Source organism: Suncus etruscus, chromosome 15, assembly GCF_024139225.1.
Source record: "Suncus etruscus isolate mSunEtr1 chromosome 15, mSunEtr1.pri.cur, whole genome shotgun sequence".
NCBI classification, from domain to species: Eukaryota; Metazoa; Chordata; class Mammalia; order Eulipotyphla; family Soricidae; genus Suncus; species Suncus etruscus.
Window position 1 is genome coordinate 75519828 of NC_064862.1, and position 25430 is coordinate 75545257.

The 25430-nt window shown below is 41.0% G+C and overlaps 1 protein-coding gene, 1 non-coding gene and 1 pseudogene across 3 annotated transcripts in view; 1 reads left to right on the forward strand and 2 right to left on the reverse strand.

The window, feature by feature from the left end:
* MEPCE (methylphosphate capping enzyme) overlaps positions 1 to 25430 on the reverse strand; it is a 372004-nt gene that overhangs the window by 171134 nt on the left and 175440 nt on the right. The window lies entirely within an intron of this gene.
* Positions 8228 to 19494, forward strand: LOC126029960 (RAC-alpha serine/threonine-protein kinase-like; annotated as a pseudogene).
* LOC126031796 (U6 spliceosomal RNA) lies at positions 14914 to 15025 on the reverse strand. Its single transcript, XR_007503623.1, has one exon. It is a non-coding gene; the product is annotated as a U6 spliceosomal RNA (small nuclear RNA).

Genomic DNA, 25430 nt, shown 5'->3' on the forward strand with positions numbered 1-25430 from the left:
TTGCCCTGAATATAGCCGAACAGGACAAACCTGAATTAGATTCCTGCCATCCCATATGGTTCCACAAATCTGCCAGGAGCAGTTTCTGAGCACAAAGCCAGGAATAACCCCTGATCACCACCGTGTGTAACCTCCCCCAAAACAAAAGTAATTGGGAAATTTCCCAAATAATGATGAGAACTTCAATTTGCACTTCTGCCATTTTGGTGAACAATCTTTCATACAAACCTCAGGTGTCATTGATGTATGACTGTCTATAGGAATGTCTACTGTGAAATAAAATGTAATAATACTTTGCAATTATTGTTTTGGTTTTTTTTTTTATGGGACCAAACTGGGTGATGTTTAAGACTTAATCCTGATTTTGTGCTCGGGGATCACTTGTGGAGCTCAGGAAATTTTACTTGTTTCCTTTGTTTTTGTTTTGAGGCACTCAGGGCTCTGCACTCAGAAATTACTCCTGGTCAGCTCTGAGGACCATATAGGATGCTGAGGATCAAACCTAGGACAGCCATGTGTAAAGCAAATGCTCTACCTGTAGTACTATCACTTTGGCCCAACTTTCTTTTTTTAAGGTCACACACCCAGCTATGCTCATGGGTTATTCCTGACTCTGCACGAATCATTTACTTCTATCCTTGCTTGGGTGACCACATGGGATAGCAGGGATCGAACCTACATTGACCACAGGGGAGATCCTGTGGCCCCAACACCTGTAAGTCAGGAGTGGTCCCATGCACTGCAGGATGCAGGCCAAAACCCAAGTGCTATGAATATAACTCTTTAAATTAGCAGATGTTTAACTGGATGCACCTTAGAGATGTCTATAATAATAATCTAATGTTTACATTTTTTAACCAACAGAAAAACAGCTGCAGGATGTGGATTCCCACTATAGTACTCATCATTAGAATGTTTTAGTGCCTTAATTTTTATGTATGTTTATAATAATCTTAATGCTTCTGTTAATAATGATCCACGAAGATATAGTTTGGATACCTAGTTTTACATTAGTGGTATTTTCTGTTGGTCTCCTAATACAGTGCTCATTGTAATGCCTTAACAAATATTTTAAATCCTTCACTTTTCATCTAATTTTATCTGCCTATATCTTCTAATATCACTCTACACTCTACAGAGAGATCCTTGGATAAGGCATCTGAATACCATAGACTCTTTTTACAGTGCTCATCACCATATCACTTAGTGTTGTGTATGTAAACATTTTAATGGGATTATTATGTTACTGACCCTGACTGGTGATTGTGCCCTACCCTAGTGTGTGACCTGGCATTCGACTCTCACCCTAGGGTGGTACCTGATTCTGCTCCCACCATTGGGTGGAACCTGATTCTGGGGCATAAAAGCAAGGGTCTGTGGAAGGCGAGAGGCTTTTTCCTGTGGCCTATTCTTAGGCCTTTTGGCTTCGGCCTCTTCACGGAATAAAGAGCTGTTTTCTTCGAAAGCCTGACTGCCTGTTGGCTTTCTTCCCGCCGCATTCACCTCAGAACCACCAACTGAACAGGGTAATAGACGTGTGATCCGAGCTGGAGGAGAAAGGCCTCATCCTCCATACCTCCATCAGTCAACCTCTTCAGGGGATGACTTGCAACATTATGGCGCCTGGACAGGCTGAACCTAAACCCTCAATAACTGTAAGTGAAATACTTCATTGGAAATTTCCTCTGCTGACCATTAAATGGTTTCTGTGGTTAGTCATGTGGATTCTGCCACCTTTTTGCTTACACATTGATTCTCTATTATACAAATGGATTATTCTATTTTGTTTTAAACTAATTGGTTTTGATCTAAGGACCATCACTGCAGCTGGATGATTTTGGTCTATATTTCAAATGAAAATTGCATTGTCTCCAGCCATCATAGTTTGTGGAATTTCTGTGTTGGCTCACGTTGTTACTGTGAGCATAGGTGTTGGCTGGTATTTAGGAAATAGAAAGTGTAGAAATGGTGAGGCTAAAACCAGTATGAATAATAAAGAAATCTTTCTGACGAAAATTCAGTAAATCCGGTAACCTCATTGATATTAACCTAAGAAGAGGTTTCAACACAATCCCCAGGAGGCAAATTGTCTGCTACCATTGTGGAAAACAGGGGCATATCAAAAGGAATTGCCATCTTCTTATAAATTCAGCTCCTCAAGGGCACACATACAAGATGCAGGGAAACGCCCACAGGGCCTCCCCCCAGGCCTTTCCAAATCAGGGGCAAAGTTCACAGACAATAATCCTTCCAAGCTGAACCCAAGAAAATTCATCACTATAAGGGAATTAATTCACGCCACATCAGGGAGCACTGGATTAGATATATTATGCCCAGAGGACATAACAATTTACCCAGAAGCATGCCCTTACATGTTAGAAACTGGCATTGTGGTCCCGCCACCCCCAGATACTATTGGTTTGATTCTTGGCAGAAGTTCCCTCAACATAAAGGGTATATCAGTAACTACTGGTGTCATTGACTCAGATTCTATGGGAGAAATCATTGTAGTTATTACCATACCAGTTACATGGACCTTTAAAAAAGGAGAAGTGATTGCCCAGATAGTAATCGTGCCTTATGTCAAATTTGGGATTTCAGATAAAACTAGAATTGGAGGTTTTGGAAGCACCGATCCGGGTGTTGCTCAAAACCCAATTGTGGCTCTGGTTACTAAATTTGAAGATGAACACCAGTGATCAAACTTCACTTGGAAAGGCATCCCTTTGACGGCATGATAGATACGGGTGCTCAGGTTACTGTAATTTCTGATAAAGAATGGCCAGAAAATTGGCCTCTTCAGGAAATCCCGTATTCGCTAGAAAAAGTAGGAGGCCTGAGCTCCTGTCTGTTGAGTACGAGGACTATGATATTTTACGGCCCAGAAAATCAAAAAGTGATAATCAGACCTCACGTGGGCCCATTTTCACCATTCCTGTAGGGCTGTGACCTACACAAACAGTGGAAAGCATAATTCCACATTCCATTAGCTCCAGAAGAGCCCGAACCTTCTTTTGATTTAAAAACCCAAAATATTTAGTAGGGGCCACTACCATAAAAACACCAGCACCAATAAAAATAAAATGGAAAGCTGACGAACCAATTTGGACAGGTCAGTGGCCCCTTAAAACTGATAAATTAAAGGTGCTGACAGAATTAGTGGAGGAACAACTAAGTTTAGGACATATTGAACCATCTTTTTTTTAATGGAATTCGCCTATATTCACTATAAAAATGAAATCCAGTAAATGGAGACTTTTGATGGATCTTAGAGCTGTAAATTTATCCACGATACCTATGGGCAAATTGCAGACTGGTTTACCATCACCTGTAGGTTTTTTGTTTTTTGTTTTTTGTTTTTTTTTTTGGTTTTTGGGCCACACCCGGTAATGCTCAGGGGTTACTCCTGGCTATGTGCTCAGAAATTGCTCCTGGCTTGGGGGACCATATGGGACACTAGGGGATCTAACCGCAGTCCGTCCAAGGCTAGTGCAGGCAAGGCAGGCACCTTACCTTTAGCGCCACCGCCCGGCCCCCACCTGTAGTTATTCCAAAGGAATGGCCACTAATTATAATTGATCTGAAAGACTGCTTCTACCATATTCTTATCCACCCAGATGATAAAAAATGTTTTGCATTCTCTGTTCCTTCTCTCAATAATACCCATCCCTGCAGATGTTTCAATGGACTGTTCTCCCCCAAGGCATGCTGAATTCCCCAACAATGTGCCAGTTTATTTTAGATAAGGTTTTGAGCCCTGCTCGTGAAAAATTTTCTCAAGCCATGATATTTCATTATACTGATGATATCTTCCTCACAATGAACAATGAAACAGATTTACAGGACTTATACTCTTATGTTATTGACTGTTTACAAACATCAGGACTGAAAACAGCTTTAGAAAAAATACAGATGATGCCACCATATCAATATTTGGGTTTTATTTTGGACTGGACGTCAATACATCCACAAAAAATTTCTATCAAAAAAGAAAACCTCAGAACGCTTAATGATTTTCAGAGACTTTTAGGTGATGTAAATTGGCTCCGCCATGCACTAGGAATCCCAAATGCAGAGTTGTCTAATCTATTTAAAAAGTTGGAGGGTGACCCTGCTTTAGATATCCCGAGAACTTAACAACAGCTGCCAAAAATGAATTGGACATCTTCTTGAGCAGATTACAAAAATCGTTTCTCTTAAGATTCATCCCAGGAGACAAGGTATTTCTGTCAATCTTCCCTACTATAGAAACCCCCACGGGGCCGTGATGCAACAGGCAGGATCTTTGGAATGGGTGTATTTACATAACAAACAGCCTCGTTCAGTTGTCCCCTACTTGGAACTGATTTCAGAGATTATTTTCAAGGCAAGACTCACATCTATATCTTTACTAGGTTTTGACCCAGATATAATAGTTTTGCCAATACCAAAAAAGAAAATTGAGTCAACATTACCTTTTAATAAATCTCTATAAAAGGCCCTGTCGGATTTCACAGGAGAAATATCCTCCCATTATCCAGCAGGAAAAACTTGGGACTTTAAAAAAAAAACAACTCAGTTTGTTATTTCTTCAATTGTTTGGGATTTCCCTATTCCCAATGCCAAGGTTTTTTACATCGATGGATCCCAATATGGAAAAGGAGGAATAACCGGAGACAACCTTAATATGATCAAAGATACCAAATATAAATCTGCACAGAAAGTTGAATTAGCAACGTTAATTTACCTATTAGAAAATGTATCTGAAGCCATGAATATAGTTTCTGATTCTTTGTATGTGGTAAATTTATGTCATGTAATAGCCACTGCTTCCCTTAATGCTCATAACCCGATCATACAGAACTTACTTAAACGATTACAGCAGCTTCTTCAAAAACAAACTGAGCCCATCTTTATCACACATATTAGAGCCCACTCAGGTCTTCCAGGACCGATGGCTCAAGAAAATAAAACTGCTGACTTGCTAGCAATGCCTATATTTAAATATCCTGTAAAGGAACATTCAGCCCTACACACAAATGCTCGCTGATTACATGTGAATTACCAAATTTCATGGAGGCAAGCTAGAGAAATTGTAGAAAACTGCAACATATGTGCAGCGTTAACAAAAAAGACTCACATAGCAGGAGCAAACCAAAGAGGCTTACAGTCTAACGAACTTTGGCAAATGAATATAACTCAAACAGATTTATTTCCAAGAAAATCTTATCTTCATGTTGTGGTGGACACTTATTCTCGGTTTATGTGGGCAATTCCTATGTCTTCTCAAAAATCTAAGGCTGTTTGTAGTTTTCTTTTACAATGTTTTTCTGTGATGGGTATTCCATATTCTATAAAAACTGATAATAGGCCAGCCTATGTTAGCAAAAATTAAAACTTTTTTTGTTGTAAAGAATGGCAGATAAGACATCTGAAAGGAATTCCTTACAATTGTAGGGGATAGGCCATTGTAGAAAGGACTCACAGAACCTTAAAAACTCAATTACAAAAAAATAGAAAAAGAGGTTTACCACCAAAGGATTTGCTATCTTTGACTCTTATCACACTAAATTACTTAAACTTACCCCAAGGGGAAAGTTACATTGCAGTGGAAAGACATTTTAAAGAAGATATTCAGAGACAAGAAACAACCCATAAACCTATTTGTATCAAGGAGAATGAAAAATGGATAGCTGGATATCTTCTCCTGAGAGAAAGGGGTTGTGCCTATGTTTCTACAAATGACAACCCTCCCAAGAAATTTTAGGTTCCATTATGCCTTGATAGAAATCAGGCTAGCACAAATGATCAGGTTCAGACTATAAACTCCCCTTCAGAGCAAAAACAGAATACTCAAGACACTAACAACAGTAATATTGCTGAGGTCTCTAGGGCAGGGAACAAGGATTTAGCTGTCACACACCATACATTGAGTGAGACTGACAGTAGTGATAAACCCTTACATTCCGAGATGCAAAAGGAAAGACAGGAACCTGTCTTAGCTCAGCTCCAAAATATAGGAAACTCTTGCTACATAAACTCAATATTGCAATGCTTGTATAATATTTCAGACTTGACTCAGTATTTTTCTCAAGATCATTATAAAAAGGATATTAACAAGAAAAATCCAATGGGGCATAAAGGTAAATTAGCTGAAGAATTTGGCCGGCTCATCAAAACCATGGGAAATGGATTTCATAAATATACTAACCCTGAAAGCTTCAAAGTAACAATTGGTTTACTTAATGACCAGTTTGCTGGACACAATCAGCTGGATCCACATGAACTACTGATGTTTCTAATAGAGGGACTACATCAGGATTTGCTTACTGTAAATGTAATGACAGATAAAACTACACATCTTATGGAAAATAAAAATTATGAACAATTTAGTCCAGAACACCAAAAGGCTCACAAATCTATAATTTATGATCTCTTTCAAGGACAATTCAAATCTATACTACAATGTCTCACATGCCACGAAAAGTCTGAGGTTTATGAGACATTTGTTCATTTGTCTCTGGCTGTCACATCTACAGATAAATGTACATTACAGGAATGTCTCTCTGAATTTTTTAAATAAGAAGAGTTAAGGGATGACAACAAAGTTCAGTGCAACAACTGCAAAACTAGAAGAGATTTTTCAAAGAAAACATATTTATGGAAAATGCCACCAGTACCTAAAATACACTTGAAACGTTTTGCTTTTGATGGCAAACAAATAAAAAAATTGCACATGTATGTGGATTTTCCTATAGAAGGCCTCAATTTAGTAGAATTCACTTCAGAGAATAAAAGAAAGATTAAGAAATACAACTTTTCATCAATGTCAAACCAATATGGTAAAGTTCACTATGGACATTGTACTTATTACTGTGAAATTGCTGCCAAACAACACTGGATCAATTTTGATGACAAGATCAAAAAAGTCCCTAATACATTGGTGAAATCCACAGCAGCATACATCCTGTTTTATACTTCTTAAAGATCTACAATGAACACCAGATAATCATTTCACTTTCTTATCGGTTGCTATTAATGTTCTATGATTCTTACCACAGGCATGATCAATGAATAGGATTGAAAATCATGGACCCCCAATGTGTTTTCTTGTATGGTGGATTTATGTCTTAATTTCATTATTGCTCTAGGTCTTAGTTTATTATGAAATCTTACAATTTAATTTAGTCAAGGTTCACCTGAAAGAAAATTTCTCATCATATTAATGTTGCTTTTCTTTCTAGGTATACTCATTTAACAACTTTCACTCTTTTTATTTTAACATCATTGCTTATTTCCGTCAATTTAGGTTTTAAGAGTTGACATAATGATACTTTTTAGGTGGACTTTCTTCACAGTGCTTCTCGCCTATGATTGACTATCATAGAGTTACTGTTATACAATAACTTTGTATATATACTGTTATACACTTATAGTAGAGTTTTCCATGTTTGCATTATGCATGAAATTCTCTTTCAGATCTGATCTACTCTGCCATTAAAACAATTTTTTTTAATTTGAAATGATTCATCTAAACAGTTGCCAGCTATTACATTTTAAAGCACTTTTAAAATTCAGCTGAATTCTTTTTTCTTTTGCTCTATTTTGGATCCTTTCCAACAAATATTTTTTTGGTGTGAGTGAGTGTTACGGCCATATTTTTTGTGAAGTCTGTATGTGTATGTCTTGTTCAGTGTCTGTCTGTTTTGCATATTTTGTATATATTTCCCTTTTTCCTAACTTTATCTTCCCCAAGTTAGTCTTCCTTATCCTTCCTTCTCTCTTCTTAGTCCTTAACATTTAATTTTCAGGATTCCCTTCACATGTGCAGCTCATCTCCTTCACCCACAACTACAAGCCTCCTGATCTCAGCCTGAGGAAGAAATCCGTGACTGTTGGAATTTTGTACCATGTTTGATGCAAACTTGTTGGAAATGAAGCCCCCTGGAATTTGTGTCACAATGTAACCCCAGAGAAAAGATCCATGGATAAGACCCACAGTCTCTGGATCCCAGTTAAACTGTGCTATCTGAATTTCTGGTTTTCTATCCACATACACTTTGCTATTGCTGACCATTTCTACAATGGCTACCCCAAGATTGCACTGATCCCAAAGGAAATGCAGAAGCCCAACCAACTCATGATGTTAATGATGTAACGCTTGGGGATGCCCCAACACCCAAAGGAAATGCAGAAGCCCAGCCAACTCATGATGGTAATGATGTAACGCTTGGGGATGCTGCAACACATGGAAGACTGTACTGGCTTTCCTTCTTCATTCAGCTTGATGTTATCTTCCGTATCAGGCTTCAACCCGCTCTTCCATACCCATCAAGTGTCTTTTGCCGGTCTTTTCGGAGTTCCAGACCGCTCATCTTTACAGATTGGTATTGGACTCTGTAGAAATTTCACCTTTTGTATTTTTCTTATAATTGTAATCCTTTGAATTTATATTTGGTACTACCCTTCTTTTGACTATTGTAATTAATGATTTTCTATTTTAGTTTTTAATCTTAGGAATTGATGTTGTATTACATTAGGGTTTTGCTTTCTTGACTTTAGGTTAGTGGGTTAGATATTGTTGTCTATAATTTCCTAAATGGTATTTTTGTCTGTTCTCAGGTTTTTTGCGTGGCACATCATAGGCAAAATATTAGGTTTATAGGAGGTTCCACCCATTTTGATGGGCCCTCAAGTTGTTTATTTACACAGGGAGGGTCTCTGCCTTAAACATTTTGTTTTGGTTTGTGACTTAAGCACCCATCTATAAATAATCGACCATATTGGTACATCAATTTTGGACATCATATGGACTTCAGCCTGGATTAAGAACTTGGATTAAGTTCAGATACCTATTAATCATCATTGCAGTGTCTCTCCTCTTGCTCCAAAATAAAGGCCTAATCCATTGCCCTCTAAGATGGGCTTTCTGGTCTACCTGGACTTGAATGGAAAAGGGGCCGGAGAGATAAGAGCAGTTAAGGCGTTTGCCTTAGATGCAAAAGGACGGCGGTTTGACTCCCGGCATCCCATATGGTCCCTCGAGCCTGCCAGAAGCAATTTCTGAGTGTGGAGCCAGGAGTAACTCCTGAGCGCTGCCAGGTGTGACCCAAAAACTAAATACCAAAATCCAACAACAACAACAACAAATAAAGAAAAGGTGCTTCTTCTTGCCTGCTACACAACCTTTCTGGCGTCTTTTTGAAGGATCTATGTATGTCGTAGATTTATCTTCTCAGGAGCTTACAGTTGATTCCTTGATACATGTTTCTGGTTTTAGACACCCTGTGTTTAAGTTAGAAGTTTTTTTTTTTTTACATTTTCCTGTGATGCACTTATGAAAACAGCCGCTCTTTTATTTGACTAGTTTTTCCTTTAATAATTGTAGACAATATTGTTTGTTTACTAAAAACAAACGGAGGAATTGTTGCGTATGTAAACATTTTAATGGGATTATTATGTTATGACCCTACCCTGATCTGTGATTGTGCCCTACCCTAGGGTGTGACCTGTCATTTTGCTCCCACCCTAGGGTGGTACCTGATTCTGCTCCCACCATTGGTTGGTACCTGATTCTGGGGCATAAAAGCAAGGGTCTGTGGAAGACGAGAGGCTTTTTCCTGTGGCCTATTCTTAGGCCTTTTGGCTTCGGCCTCTTCACGGAATAAAGAGCTGTTTTCTTTGAAAGCCTGACTGCCTGTTGGCTTTCTTCCCACCGCATTCACCTCAGAACCACGAGTGAACAGGGTAACAGATGCGTGGTCTGAGCTGGAGGAGAAAGGCCTCATCTTCCATCCCTCCATCAGTCAGCCTCTACAGGGGCTGACTTGCAACAACTTAGTATTCTAGTTTTAAATATTATGATTGTTTTAAAAATGTTCTTTGCATGTTTTAAACCATTAAGCCCTTTTTTCAGCAAAGTTCCCCTCTTTTGATGTTGATTACTCCAAGGAAGTAGAAATCTTTTTCACCTTACATGCTGGTTTTATATTTTGAAGCTCTTTGTCCATTCTATTGGGTCAATTTTTCTATGGATCAAACCTTTTGTTCGTCTATGAGTGAGTGTGTGTGTGGTGGCCACCTCTGTGTTTAATGTTTGTCCATATTATACATAACATCTTTACATATTGAATTTAGCCCTTCCCTCTTGTAATGGCCATTTCTTTTTTTCTGGAAGAAAATGGCTTCCTGGGAGCCGGGAGTCTAGCAGGAGGAGGCTTGGCAGGCCCACGCCATGCCGGAGGCCTGCTTGGCCAGGCCTAGGGGGGGGTGCGGGATTTGGGTAACCCCAGCACCCCTCTGCCGCCTTGCTCCAGATCTCCAGGGCTTCCCCGGGCCACACCCCTGGGCAAGCCGGTGAGTTGGGTCCCTTGGTGGAGTTTGAAGGTACCCTAGGCCTTCCCCCACTATCCATGCGGCTCCTTAGGGAGGGTCTGGGTGGGGCTCTGAACTTCTGTTCTCCCAGCTTCTTGAAGGATCTCTCCTTCCTGGGAGCCGGGAGTCTAGCAGGAGGAGGCTTGGCAGGCCCACGCCATGCCGGAGGCCTGCTTGGCCAGGCCTAGGGGGGGGTGCGGGATTTGGGTAACCCCAGCACCCCTCTGCCGCCTTGCTCCAGATCTCCAGGGCTTCCCCGGGCCACACCCCTGGGCAAGCCGGTGAGTTGGGTCCCTTGGTGGAGTTTGAAGGTACCCTAGGCCTTCCCCCACTATCCATGCGGCTCCTTAGGGAGGGTCTGGGTGGGGCTCTGAACTTCTGTTCTCCCAGCTTCTTGAAGGATCTCTCCTTCCTGGGAGCCGGGAGTCTAGCAGGAGGAGGCTTGGCTGGCACTGGTAATCTCTGTCCAGTCTACATTTTCAAAATCGCGCGGGGGCTATTGCCCCCGCGCGCACAAGAAACATTAATAGTACTCTCACAAGAAACATTAATAGTACTCACTATCATTGAATTATGTTTTTATGTATACAGAATGTCCATTTTGTACTCTGCCCTTTTGCATACCCCTTCATAAGTTCATATTTCTCTTTAACTTCTTTAACTCCTATCATCATTACTCCTTTTTTACCCTTTCTAACTTAAGTACTGTTGAGTCCTAATTCACAGACCAAAGTGGTGCCCTAGAGTTAACACCCACTCAACTATTTTAAAAGGCATAAAAAGGACACATATCTTTTCAACATTTTATGGGTGTTTTCTTTGACGGCTATAACTTTTGCTAAATACTTTCTTATACAGTGATGATCCTCCCCCCCATGTTTTTTATCTTCTCTTTATGAACTGCTCAATATGGAATTTGGTGTGAAAGAATCCCTCAGTTTAATACTTATGTTTGAACCAAGTCATGGGTCTTGTTGGAAATGTTCTTATGCCCCCATATATCTGATAGCACCACGTGGCTTTATATCTTGTTTGCGTAGGCACACTAACATAGGAAAATACTATACATACCAATAAGTTCTTATCTAATAGAAATGGGAACTCACAAATCTTGTAGTGCAATGAAACCTTACACCCTGAACATTGACATAAAGACCTGGCACAGGCCTCAGAAGAATGGGCATTCTCCATTTACCCCTTGATCTACAGAAGACATTTACAAAACATCCAAGGTTGTATATAACATCACCTGGAGGCATTCCTGTACCAGGGACGACCCTACAGCTGCTCTGACATCGATCTACTCAAAAGAGACATCCCTTAACACTGAGAAGACAACAAGAACAATGACCTGTTTACTGGACAGGGCTTGCTGTATTGCCCCTTTATGGTGAGGTTTGTCTATAACATCACCTGGAAGCAATCCTCTACCACGGAAGACCCTACCACTGCTCAGACATCGTCCTGCTCAAAAGAGACTTCCCTTAACACTGAGAAGACTTAACAACAACAACCTGCTTACAGGACAGGGCTTCCTGCATTCCCCTTTCATGGTGAGGTGAAACGAAAAGGCACTCCACATCATGACTTCAATGTAGGACATGCAGATTCCAGAATCTTTAATACAGAAACATGAGACCAACAACAGAGACTGTGTGATAAGTGTGTTGGCGCTACGGACAATGTCTTGGAGCGAACGATAACTTTCCTGAGGCCTAGAGCTGGTCTTATGCCAGGAAACTTCAGGGGTAGGATCTCTTTGTATTTAGGCCAAGGCTATTCCTTTCCATGCCTCTCATATTTTGGTGGGCCTATGCAAACAACAATTGCCACTCTAACACCGTTTTTACTGTGCTCCTTTGACTCTAATCCTTAAAACACACCCACTTAAAATTTGAGGTTAACTTAAGCTAATATGCATGTACATGGAAATGTAAAAAATACTATGCCTCTAATGTTTAAGGAGTTACGTAAGTTTGATGGCTTTAGATTGCCTTGTGTGCTGTTAAGAAATATTATAATGTGCTACAATCTGGGGACTTGAGGGAAAAAGTAATTGCACATGGATTCTGTTTTATTTATCTTAACTTTCTTTGGTGAAAATTCAAAGTTAAGATATCAGCAAGGGGACTTCTTCTGATAATTATGTTATGGGTGATTGTCCTTCCACTGTAACTTTACCTTATCCTCTTTCTTTGCATCTTTTGTTCTCATAATTCATAATAAAAAATTATAAAAAAAAAAAAAAAGAAAATGATGCCACCGCTGCCACAGGGTCATGCTGGTGCTTATCGTACTGCTCCGATATAAGTTTGTAGGATCTATGTAAGTCAACCCTGCTGAACTTGCTGCAGACCATCCACTGCATGGAAAGCAGGACTCAGGCAGCACCATTGGCATGTGAATTGCTCATGACCCTCTTCGTGGTTCATTCTACATGGAAGTCTCCTGCTCTATGTCATCACTCTGGCTGGTGCTGCTGTCAGAATCACTCAAGTCCTTGAACTGTAAATCATCCTCAAAGAAGAAGGCAGGCACATTGCTGCTGTTGATATCTTCTCAGTAGTCGATTTCTACTACTTTAGTTCACCCTAGACTATTGCTCGCAACTAGATCTTAGATCTAGGACATTTCCTAATCTGTGATGCTGTGAGCCATTTTTCCAGACTCCACAAGACTGTGTTGCAGATTGCATTTGGGATCCAGAATTTATCTACTCTCCTCAGACTATCTCAAAAGACTCAGGGGATATGTATAATCTCTTTGTACACTTATTAAGTGTATCTCTTTAACATTTATATGTGCTCAGGTATATTGTGCTTTCCCTCTTTTTATTCATTTATGCTAGTAGAAATTCTTAGAAAAGAGTAGAAATAGTACCCAGGAAGTCTTTTTGTGCTTTTAATTAATAGAACCAGGATAGGATCTGTTGGTTTATTATCTTCCCCGTAGGCCACAATAGTATCCTCTGGCACTGTTTCTTTTGCATAGGCACATTAAAATTGGAAAATATTAGAAGCTAAGAGGAGTTATTATCCATTAGGGATAAAGACTCAATAATTTCCTACTACAGGGGGTATTCTATTCTGCACATTTTCCTTGGTAATTTGACTTGGACATCAGTCATTTACCACTGAACCTTGGGACCAGCACAGTTTTCTGGACCTACTCTAGGAATCGAACATCTACCAGTACAGACCCTGGATATGCACCAACTAGCCACAGTTTGATCTCTCCTCTGTATAGCTATTAGAGTTGTAGAAATCATAGTCTTTCCCAACACTGAAGAGGGTTGGGACATATTCCTTCTAACAGGACACTCCTACGAGGATGAGAGGCTCAAGGTCACCTTATGACTCAAACTGTGTTTGAGGAAAACCTTTCCTGGGACCTTGAAGAAACACTATGGGGTTAGACAAATTACTGTGCCTGGAGCCAGCAGGTGGCACTAAAGCAGGATGCTTTGTAGATAGGGATACCCTGTTTCTAGACCATAAAGTTTTTTTTTTAATTATGTTTTCCCAACTTTTGCTGTGCCTAAGCAAGATATTGCCAACCTTTATCTTTAGAAGCATATGCCATAATCTTAGAATCATGGGATGTGGATTATTTTGTGGGGTTTATTTTATTGGTGTTGTGTTCTTTTTTTCTTTTTGGGCCACACCCTATGACACTTAGGGGTTACTCATGGCTATGCACTCAGAAATTGCTCCTGGCTCGGGGGACTGTATGGGATGCTGGGGATCAAACTTGTGTCCCTGTGTTTGTCCTGGATCAGTTGTGTGCAATGCAAACACCCTACCTCTGTGCTATTACTCAGGCCCCCTATTTAGTTTTCCTATAAAGTCAATTAGGGGGAAATGTTGGGTTACTGATCCCAACCTATATTCTATATCCTAATCAATATTTGTACTCCACCCTAGGGTGTGATCTGGTGATAGTATATTGGATTATTCCCTTGGTATTCCTCTTTCACCCTAGGGTGGATGGGACCTGATTCTTGTCAATGAAAACAGGGGTCTGAGGAAGGCAGGGGCTATTTCTTCCATCTTCTTCTACTGAGCTGCATTCCATTTTAGGAGCAGAAAGTTTAGGTGGTTGAATTCCTTGATTGAGCACTGGATTTCCTGAACCCCTTATATATATCTCTCTCTTTTTTGGGGGGGTACACCTAGTGACACTTAGGGATTACTCTTGGCTATGTGCTCAGAAATCACTCCTGACTTGGGGGACCATATGGGACGTGGGGGGATTGAACCACAGTCCTTCCTAGGCTAGCGCGGGCAAGTCAATGCCTTACCACTTGCACCACTGCTTTGGCTCCTGAACTCCTTCTTGTACCTCTTCACTGTGTGGATTATTTCCTGTGTCAACATTTGCTTCCAGGCCTGTGTCTCACGAGACCCTCATTTTGGAGCCTTAGGCTCCACTAACACCAAGAAAAGAGGGAAAAGAAAGTTACGAATTTTGCATTTTGTGACATAATTTAAAACATATATTTGCATTTTAATCATTCAAAGTGTACTGTTCACTTCGTTACTATTCACTACTTTTATTTTTTTAAATATGGAATGCTTCACGAATTTGTGAAGAATTTCATTCTTGTGCAGGGATCATGCTAATCTTCTCTGTATCCTTCCAGTTTTAGTATATGTGCTGTCGAAGTGAGCACACTATTTACTACTATTACTATTCACTGCATTCACAGCATTCAGATTGCTGTGCTGATATTGGTAATGACTTAGCAAAAGCCCAGGGTCAGAGCTATAGCACTGCAGATAACTGCCTTAACTGGGTTCAATCTCCAGTATCTCATATGATCCCTTAAGCCAGCTAGGAGTGATTCCTGAGCAGAGCCAGGAAGTAGCCCCAGAGCAGCACCTGGTATGGTCCCAAAACAAACAAACATAAAACAAAAACAAAACAAAAAGACTTACCAAAGATCATCTCATTGATTAGCGACTCATAAGAATCATTCACATTGTTGTGTTGATAGTGGTAGAAATTTATCAAAGGCTGCTTTATTCCTTAGTGACTCACAAGATCCCTCCTGTGGACCATGGTTCCAGCGGGCCTCTGCCTTAGTGCTCCCGAGTGGTCATCTTTGGGGATGGCATATTTAGAAGGAAAAAAAATTGAGCATTTCATACGGTTAAATTTTTTTTCTCTTTTTCTTTAATTAATTTTTTATTTTTAATTATGAGAACAAAGATGCAAAGAAAGAGGACAAGGTAAAGTTACAGTGGAAGGACAATCATCCATAAATAGAATTCTCAGTAGTTCCATTTAACTTTGAACTTTCAGCCAAAGAACATTAAGAAAAATTAAACAGAACCCATGTACAATTACTTTGTCTCTTAAGTCCCGAGATTGTAGTACATAATATTTCTTAGCAGCACACAAAGCAATCTAAAGACATAAAACTTATGTAACTCCTTAAACATTGAAGGCAAAGTACTTTTTTTACATTTCCATGTGTAAAGGAAAAGTTTCCCCTGAGTTTTTCTGACTGCCCTGATCACCTATTCCCCTTCACAATTCTGGGAACTTGTAGACCCAGTTACAGTTTAACTTTCTTTCTGTTCCTACATGGTTTTAACTTGGTCATGTTAACCCTGTAAGCTTGCATCTGCACCTTGCAAAAATGTGATTGAGCAAATGCCACATGTCATGTACTTCCTAAAGCAAATCAATCTACTATAGCTTTCTATTGTTTGAAATACTATATACAGCTTGTAAGCTCATGGCTCGGGGCTGGCAGTTTCTGGCTTATGCTGGATTCTAGCACAGTTTCTGCATATGCTTGTAAGAAAATAAACCCCCTGCTTTTGCATGAGACTGTGGTCTTGGTGTCTTTGAACGACGACGCATCATTCTCCTGGACTTAACACATGCACATGCATATTAGTTTAAGTTAACCTCAAAAGTTTAAGTGGGTTATTTTTTTTTAAGGATTAGAGCCAAAGGAGCACAGTAAAAACAGTATTAGAGTGGCAATTATTGTTTGCATAGGCCCACCAAAATATGAGGGACATGGAAAGAAAAGGCCTTGGCCTGAATACAAGGAGACCCTACCCCTGAAGTTTCCTGGCATAAGACCAACTCTAGGCTTTAGGCACATTAGTTTGTCCAATCCAGGTCATTGTCTGTAGTGCCAATACACTTTTATTTTTCACACAGTCTCTGTTGTTGGTATCATGTTTCTGTATTAAAGATCCTGGAATCTGCATATCCTACATTGCAGTCAGGATGGTGCAGAGCGTCCTCTCATTTCACCTCACAATTAAAGGGCAATGCAGAGAACCCTGTCCTGTAAGCAGGTCATTGTTGTTGTCAAGTCTTCTTAGTGTTGAGGGAAGTCTCTTTTGAGCAGGTCGATGTCAGAGCAGTGGTAGGGTCTTCCCTAGTAGAGGACTACTTTCAGGTGTTGTTATAAAAAACCTTGGATGTTTTGTAGATAGCTTCCCTGGTTCATGGGTGAATGGAGGATGCCCATTCTTCTGAGGCCTGTGCCAGGTCATTATATCAATGTTCAGGGTGTAAGGTCCCTTTGCACTACAAGATTTGTATGTTTCAATCTCTATTAGATAAGAACTTATTTGTATATATAGTATTTTTCCATTTTAATGTGCCTATGTAAACAAGGAACAATGCCACATGGTGTTATTGGCGCATATGGGGGCCATAAGAACAAGTCTAACAATCCCCATGACATGGTTCAATCATAAGTATTAAACTGAGGGACTCTTCCACCGAAATTTCTTATTGAACATCTCACAAAGAGAAGACAAGATAAAAAGTGGGTAGAATTGTCACGGTAAAAGAATATTTAGGGGGCCGGGTGGTGGCGCTAGAGGTAAGGTGCCTGCCTTGCCTGCGCTAGCCTAGGACGGACCGCGGTTCGATCCCCCGGCGTCCCATATGGTTCCCCAAGCCAGGAGCGACTTCTGAGCGCATAGCCAGGAGTAACCCCTGAGCATCACCGGGTGTGGCCCCCCAAAAAAAAAAGAATATTTAGAAAGAGTTATAGCTGTTAGAGAAAATACACATAATACATAATATATTCAAAAGACATGTGTCCATTTTATGTCTTTTGAAATAGTTGGGGGTTGTTAAATCCAGTGCACGACTTTGGTCTGTGATTAGGACTGTGTAGTATCAAAGTTAAAAAGGATAAATGTGGGGGTGCTGATGGTTGGGGGTGAGAGAGTTAAGGAGTAATAATGAGCTTTGTAGGGGTGTGCAAAAGGGCAGAATCTGTTGGGGCAGGAGATCGTTCTTGGTGCCTAACAAATTAAAGAACTGAGGGTAAAGAGGGTTAGTTAAGGGGAAGATAATGAATTCGGATTGGGAGATGAGGGAGTAGAAGGGGCTCTGATGTGGGGGAGGGGAAATATATCAGAAGGGCTATATACATTGTATAGATGAATTGTTTATGGATTAGGCTTGGCAGTCAGAGAGGACCATTTTATAGAAAGTCATGTCTACATATACACTGATTTTAGAGACCTATTTGAATATTACCCTCCAAATTTAGGGAATTCCATTTTTTTCCCTAGAAACAGTCGAGAATTAAGAATATTTTTGGGTGTTGTTAAAAAGTATATAAGTCGCACAGGACTTATATAAAGTGTGCCCGTGCACTTTTGAAAATGAATACTAGTAAGAAAAGAACTCCTGAATGGGGTCCAGTATGCATAGGGGAGGAATTTCTCTTCCCACCGTCCCCCCAGGGCCCAATTTACTAGGCCTGGCCTTAAAGACCAGTCTGGTGTGGGGGGATCTCAGTCCCCTGGACTAAGTGGTCAGCCCAGGGGGCCTATGGCTAGCTGTTCTGCCCAGAGCCCCCAATATACCAGCTGAAGAAACACAGAAGTCTGGGTGCAGCCCCTGCCTCTGTCATACAATTAAAATTTTTAGATATATTAGGGGCTGGAGTGATAGCATAGCTGTAGGGCATTTGTCTTGCATGCAGCTGACCCAGGATGGACCTGGGTTCGATCCCCAGCATCTCATATGGTCCCCTAAGCCAGGAGCGATTTCTGATCACAGAGTCAGGAGTAAACCCTGAGAGTCACTGGGTGCAGCCAAAAAAATTCTTTTTTAGATATATTAGAGTGTACATCAAAACCTCTTTTCTTTTTCTTTTCTTCCTTACTTCTTTTTCCCTTGTTTCTTTCTTACTGTTTTATTATGTTTTTAGTAATTTTTCACTTTAAATGGATAAACATGAACTTAAAATCTCTTCTAACCTAGTTGAAAAGTTTGGGTTTGTTTGTTTATTTTGGTGAGAGAGAAAGATAGGAAAATATTGTGTGTTAGAGAATCATGTCCTGCAAAATTCCTGGCACCCCATCCTGACCACCCTGATGTACTCCTTCCAGACCCATGACCGCCTCTGCATTGTCATGGACTACGCCAGTGAGGATGAGATCGTCCACCTCTCCTGGGCCCTGAGGACTAGGCCAGGCTTCTATGGTGCCAAGATCCTGTTGACCCTGGACTACCTGCACTCAGAGAAAAACACGGTGTACCAGGACCTCAAGCTGAAGAACCTTATACTGGATAAGGACAGTCACATCAAGATCACGGACCTGGGGCTGTGCAGGAGAGTATCAAAGATGGAGCCACCATGAAGATCTTCTGCAGCAACCCCAAGTACCTTGCCCCTGAGGTGCTGGAGGACAACTAGTACAAGTGACCACGCAGTGGACTGATGGGGCTTACACATGGTCATGTCTGAGATGCTAAGCGGCCACCTGTCCTTCTACAACCAGGACCATGAGAAGCTCTTCGAGATCATCTTCATGGAGGACATCTGCTTCCCACAGATCCTGGGCTCTAAGGCCAAGTCCCTGCTGATTGGGCTGCTCAAGAAGGACCCCAAACAAAGACTGGGCAGCAACACTGCAGATGCCAAGGCGATTATGTAACACCTCTTCTTCGCCAGCGTCATGTGGCTGGACATGGTCGAGAAGAAGCTCTGCCATGTCCGAAACCAACACGTAGTATTTCGACGATGATTTCATGGCCCAGATGATCACCATCATGCCTCCTGACCAAGATGACAACATGGAGTATGTACACAGTGAGCACAGACCCCACTTTCCCCAGTTCTATTCAACCAGTGGTTTGACCTAAGTACGGAAGCAATTGTCTTGATTCACCATTGACAGAGCAGCTGGCCCTCCCCATTTTATTTTATTTTTACAACATTCAACTTGACTATTTTTACTATTATAATATGAAACTTTGCCTCAAAATTCTTCAGTAAAAATTGCTTTTCAAAAAAAAAAGTTTATGTGTATGCGTGCATTCCCTGATGAAATTAGTGACTTCATTGGGCAGCCTGACCAGGAGATGGTTCAGACAGATCCACAAATTAGTGGGACAAGAGGCAATCCAGGTGATAGATGACTATCAGGGCAGGCCTGAAGTTTCTGGTCCCTATGGTGTTGTTGTGTATGGCAAATAAGATTATCATGCTAACCACCAAAGTTCTTCTAAATAGTCATAAGAGGTTTATGACTTTTATTTAACAGCTCAAATTAACGCAGTAAGGCGTCTCTGCCTTGCCAGCACTAGCCTAGGACAGATCGCAGTTCAATCCCCTGGCTTTCCATATGGTCCCCCAATCCAGGAGCAATTTCTGAGGCATAGCCAGGAGTAACACCTGTGTGAAACCGGGTGTGGCCCAAAAAGCCAAACAAACAAACAAACAAACAAACAAAAAACAAAAAACGGGGGGGGGGGGCGGAGAGATAGCACAGCGGTAAGGCATTTGCCTTAGATGCAGGACGGTGGTTTGAATCCCGGCAGCACATATGGTCCCCCGAGCTTGCCAGGAGCGATTTCTGAGTGTGGAGCCAGGAATAAGCCCTGAGTGCTGCCGGGTGTGACCCAAAAACCAAAAACAAAAAAAAAAAAAAAAAAAAAAAAAAAAAAGGGGCCGGCGAGGTGGCACTAAAGGTAAGGTGTCTGCCTTGCAAGCGCTAGCCAAGGAAAGATCACGACCATGGTTCAATCCCCCGGCGTCCCATATGGTCCCCCCAAGCCAGGGGCAATTTCTGAGCGCTTAGCCAGGAGTAACCCCTGAGCACCAACCTTTTCAGGTGTGGCCTGAAAAAACAAAAAACAACAAAAAACAACAAAAAAAAGAAAAATAAAAGAAAAGAAAATTAGTATATCTCTAAAGGTAGGATGATAAAAGATAGGTAGGCAGCAACAAGGTAGTAAGTGCCACAGCAGGTCCAGTGGAGTTTGTTACATGGTGAAAGCCATGTACTGGGACTTGAGGCAAAAGCTTCAAGGAAGTTAGTCTCTTAGTGCAGTCGTAGGTCGTCCCAGAGCAAGAAAATATTCCCCACGTTATGTAACGCTTCTGGGACCAATGATGATTGTTTTTCTTACTCCATGCTACAGTAACCTGGGAACACTGGGTTCTACAGAAAACCCACAACATAATTATTTAAAAGCACATTAATGACTTTATTAATTACACAAAAACTTCCGAGAACGATTTTTTAGAAAAGAAGCCTTTAGCAGAAAATCAAGAAATTTTGCTTAAAAGCTATCATTAATATTACTAACAGTAAGAATCATTTAGCCACAACTTTGGATCAGTTACAAGTAAATGAGTCTCTCATAGAAGAATCTAGGGAAAAGCCTGCAGAACAAAACCTGACAGCAGGAGGAGAAACCTGAAGGACTGTGACAGATTTATATGAGTGTCCCTATAATAAGGTAGAAATAGAACAGGTAAAGGAAACAGGATTTCTTCTGTTCCTAAGAAAAATCAAGGCACGATGGTTATATCTAATACAGGGCAAATGATGGGAACCACCTATAGATAGGACTAGGCTATGGGATCCCTCACTTTATACAAGAGTGTATGATGAGGCTGGTAACAGAGGAGTGGTACATGAAGGAAAAAGAGTGTCTTATTATAAATTGCCCTTTTTAGAAATACTATTAATAGCAATGCCTCTTTAATTTCATCTTACACAGGAACAACAGGATTTACTCAAAAAGCAAATAAAGAAGGCTGTGGAAGGCTTGGACCAAAGCAGTACATGATTGGAGACCTAAACCTGGATCCTCAGACATAGATTTAAAATGGTGGATTTATGACATAGTAAATATAACAAAAATCCTACTCCCAGCTCAGGCTGGGCAGGTTTCTAAAATCAAGCAAAGACTAACTACATTAACCACTAGTCTTAGGTCATCTAGTTAATACAGATACTCCTCACTTAACGACCTACCTGTTTAGCAACCGCTCAAACTTACGATCATCTCTTCACCATTACAACAGCTCACACTTACGACCATCTCTTCACTGTTATGACTGCTTACACTTATGACCATCTCACCAACAGTACGTGCTAGAATGTGATAGCAGCCCTGCTTCTCAATGTCATTCATGGCTGATGTACACTGTTCTGAGGTCTGGTACTGCTGTTTTCCTGGTCAGTATTCACATTTCATCAGTAAATTATTTTTTTGCAATGCAAAGAAAAAACGTTATAAACAGCTACACCTGTACTGTAATATAGTACAACTATACTGTATACAGTCCAGGATCTCCCTTAGGCCCACACAATACAGCACAATAGTGTGACAATATACAGTACAGATATAGTACATTACAATATGTACAGTACAGTGTAATGTTTATAAAGCTTTTTCTTCAAGCATACAAGCTGTGTGTGATCTGGATACCTTATTCTGTAATTAACACAACCCCCACAAGGCTTCAAGGGCTCTCACAAAGTTCTAACTAAGATAAAATCTCAGAGGAAGTCACTACCCAGCCAAACCAAAGATAGTGATCAAGAGAATACAACAACTCATTAGACCTTCAGAATGCACTAGATTAAACTCACTAGGATGTGATCTAATGCAGATCTTAAAATTACTATTAACAGAATTTTTTCAAGAAATAACAGGAGCCATTGGGACATATGCTAAAAAAAGAGATTATACAAATAACCAGGACAACTTGGAAGGGAAACTTAGAAAACTACTATAAACACAGATTCTCCAGAAATTCTATAACATATAGAACAAGCAAATGGCAGGGATGAGGAAGCAGGCTTCAGCAGCAGAGCACATGGCAGCCAGGGGAGGACCTGAGTCCAGCTCCTGGCACCAAGATTGCCCTGTGGGGTGGGGCCCACTTGATCTAGTACCAGTGGCCCTCAGAATGGAACCGTCAGGCCTGCACCTACCACTGTAAATTGCAGGGATTTCCTCTACCAGCCTCAGAGCACCACGGGGAAGAAATCCCCATTAAAAAAATTACTGTGTGCTGCTAAGAAATAGTATGTAATACAACTGGGGATTTGAGGGACAAATTAATTGTATTGTACATGGGTTCAGTTTTGTTTTTCTTAATTTTCTTTGGTTGAAAGATCAAGGCTGGGATATCATCGATGGGACTACCGAGAATCCTGCTTATGGGTGATTGGGCTTCCACTGTAACTTTACCCTGTCCTCTTTCTTTGCATCTTTGTTGTCATAATTAAAATAAAAAAAAAAGAAAAAAAAAGTCAGGGGGCCAGAATGATAGCACGGTGGGAAGAGCATTTGCCCTCATGCAGTCACACAGCTGGGTTCAATCTCTGGGATTTCCCCATATGGTCCCCTGTGCCTGCCAGGAGTGATTTCTGAGTGCAGTGTCAGGAGTAACTCCTGACTGCCACTGGATGTGGCCCTCCAAAAAACAAACTAAAACAAAAAGTCAGACTATAAAAATGTAATTTCCTAATGCTAGGAGAGCAGAAAAAAAAAACCCAAAGTATTTTCTATGTGAGAGCCATAAACATTAAGTTTCTTATGCCCCATATGCTTTATAACAATTAACTTACTGAATTCTCATACTGAGAAGCAACCAGCACTCAGCACCTAACACCAAGGACCCAGCACCATGGCATCTCTTCAAGCTGTGCTCTTCTAGAAACATATACCTTGCTTGTCTCTATGTCTCTTTGCTTGCCTATTTCATACTGGGCAAACCTATATTCTCTCTTTAACACACACTTCTCTCTCTCCTGTCACATATTTTTCTAATAAGTTTCCATAAAAACTACCCTGCATGACACTCATGTAAAAAGTTATAAGGAAAACAAAAGTTATAATGAGGGGCCGAAGCAGAGGTGCAAGTGGTAAGACATTTACCTTGCGCACTAGCCTAGGACAGATTTGATCCCCCGACGTTCTGTGTGGTCCCCCAAGCCAGGAGCTATTTCTGGGCGCATAGCCAGGAGTAACCCCTGAGTGTCACCGGGTGTGGCCTCAAAACAAAAACAAAAAAACAAAAGTATTAATGATGAGCCACTAAATATGATGAGATAGAAAATATTGATCTGGATATTTTACCTTTGGATCCCTAAAAGGAGCTAACCTTTTTCTATTCTCAGAAAAGTGCTTTTTTCCTGGAATAAGCTATTTAGTTTAGTTTAGTTTTCTTTTTTTTGGGTGGGGGGCCACACCCGGTGACACTCAGAGGTTACTCCTAGCTATGCACTCAGAAATCGCTCCTGGCTCAAGGGGCCATATGGGATGCCTGGGGGATTGAACTGCGATTTATCTGAGGTCAGCTTGTGCAAGGCAAATGCCCTACTGCTTACGCCACCGCTCAGTCGCCTCTGGAATAAAGTATTTCAGAAAAAAACTATATAAAGGCATACCTAGTATTGATTCAAGAAACCTATCAAATTCCAAGTTTAGTAAATAAAAAGGAGATTGTAGCCAGAAACATTCTATAAAACTGTATATACCCAAAGATAAAAAGAAGAAAGTTAGCAGGAGGCAAAATGGAAAAGAAAAATAGCAGCTACAGACTTGCCACAAATAGCCAAATAGCCAAATGCTCCATAGAATCCAACAGAAAAGGCTTTTTGCATGAGGAAGACAAAATCATGTACCCCCATCTAAAAGAACACTAGGAAAATCTTCTTTCCTTCCTGGGAGCTGGAATCTTTAGCCAGCAAGGGGAATGGCAGGCCTCTGCCATACCAAAGGCCTTTTTATAACCAGGTCTAGGAGGGATGTGGGGCTTGGGTTACCCCAGCACCCTTTCACCTCCTTCCTCCGGAACTCTAGGGCTACCCCTGGGCCACACACCCAGGGGCCCAGTGAGGTGGGTCCTGGCTAAGAGTTTAAAGGGGACCCCAGGCTTTCCTCCTTTCCCACCCAGCTCCTAAGGGAGGGTTTGGGTGGGGGTGGTGAACTTCCGGGCTTTCAGTTCTTGAAGGATCTTTTTCCTTTCTGGGAGCTGGGAGCTTTTGTCAGCATGGAGAATGGCAGCACAAGAGCACAAAAGGTGCTGGCTTCAGGAAGTCGCAGGCAACTTTCCTTCCTACCCCTGTCCATTCTGAAATCAAGAGGGGAAAAATATGGACAATTATTTGAATATCATTCAGTTTAATCTGTTTGTCATATACAGAATGTCTATGTTGTATACTTTCCTTCTCCACTTGGCTCACCACTCAGAAGCTAGTTTTTAGTCCTTAACTCCCTCAATCCCCCCCACCTGTTACCCCACATTTAACCATGTTTATCCTCAGTTCTTGGCTCCCCACGAAGCACATTATTAACCCCATTCAAGCTAGCTGCCAAAGTGAAAAAAATAGACTCTCAGGCTGAGAAGAAACCAGTACTCTGTTCCTAGTTATCTACTGTCAGCGGCCTCCTGTCCTCCACCTTCCTTCACTCCGTAATTGTGGTTGCTACCATACTAGGTTTCTGATTAGTTCCCACTCAAAGGCATTTCCTGATATGAAACTGCTGGGAGTCATTTTGCAGACTCCAGAAGACCAAATCACAGACCAAAGTGGCATCCAGGACTCAGCACCCTTCTCCTGACTATTTCTAATGACATATAAGGGACATGCATATCTCAGATGAATATCCTAAATGTATCCCCTTAAGCACTATAACTCTTATTAAATATTCCCTTATACAGTGACAATTGTGCCCACTGTTTGTTTCTCTCTTTCCCTTCCTTCCTTCCTTCCTTCCTTCCTTCCTTCCTTCCTTCCTTCCTTCCTTCCTTCCTTCCTTCCTTCCTTCCT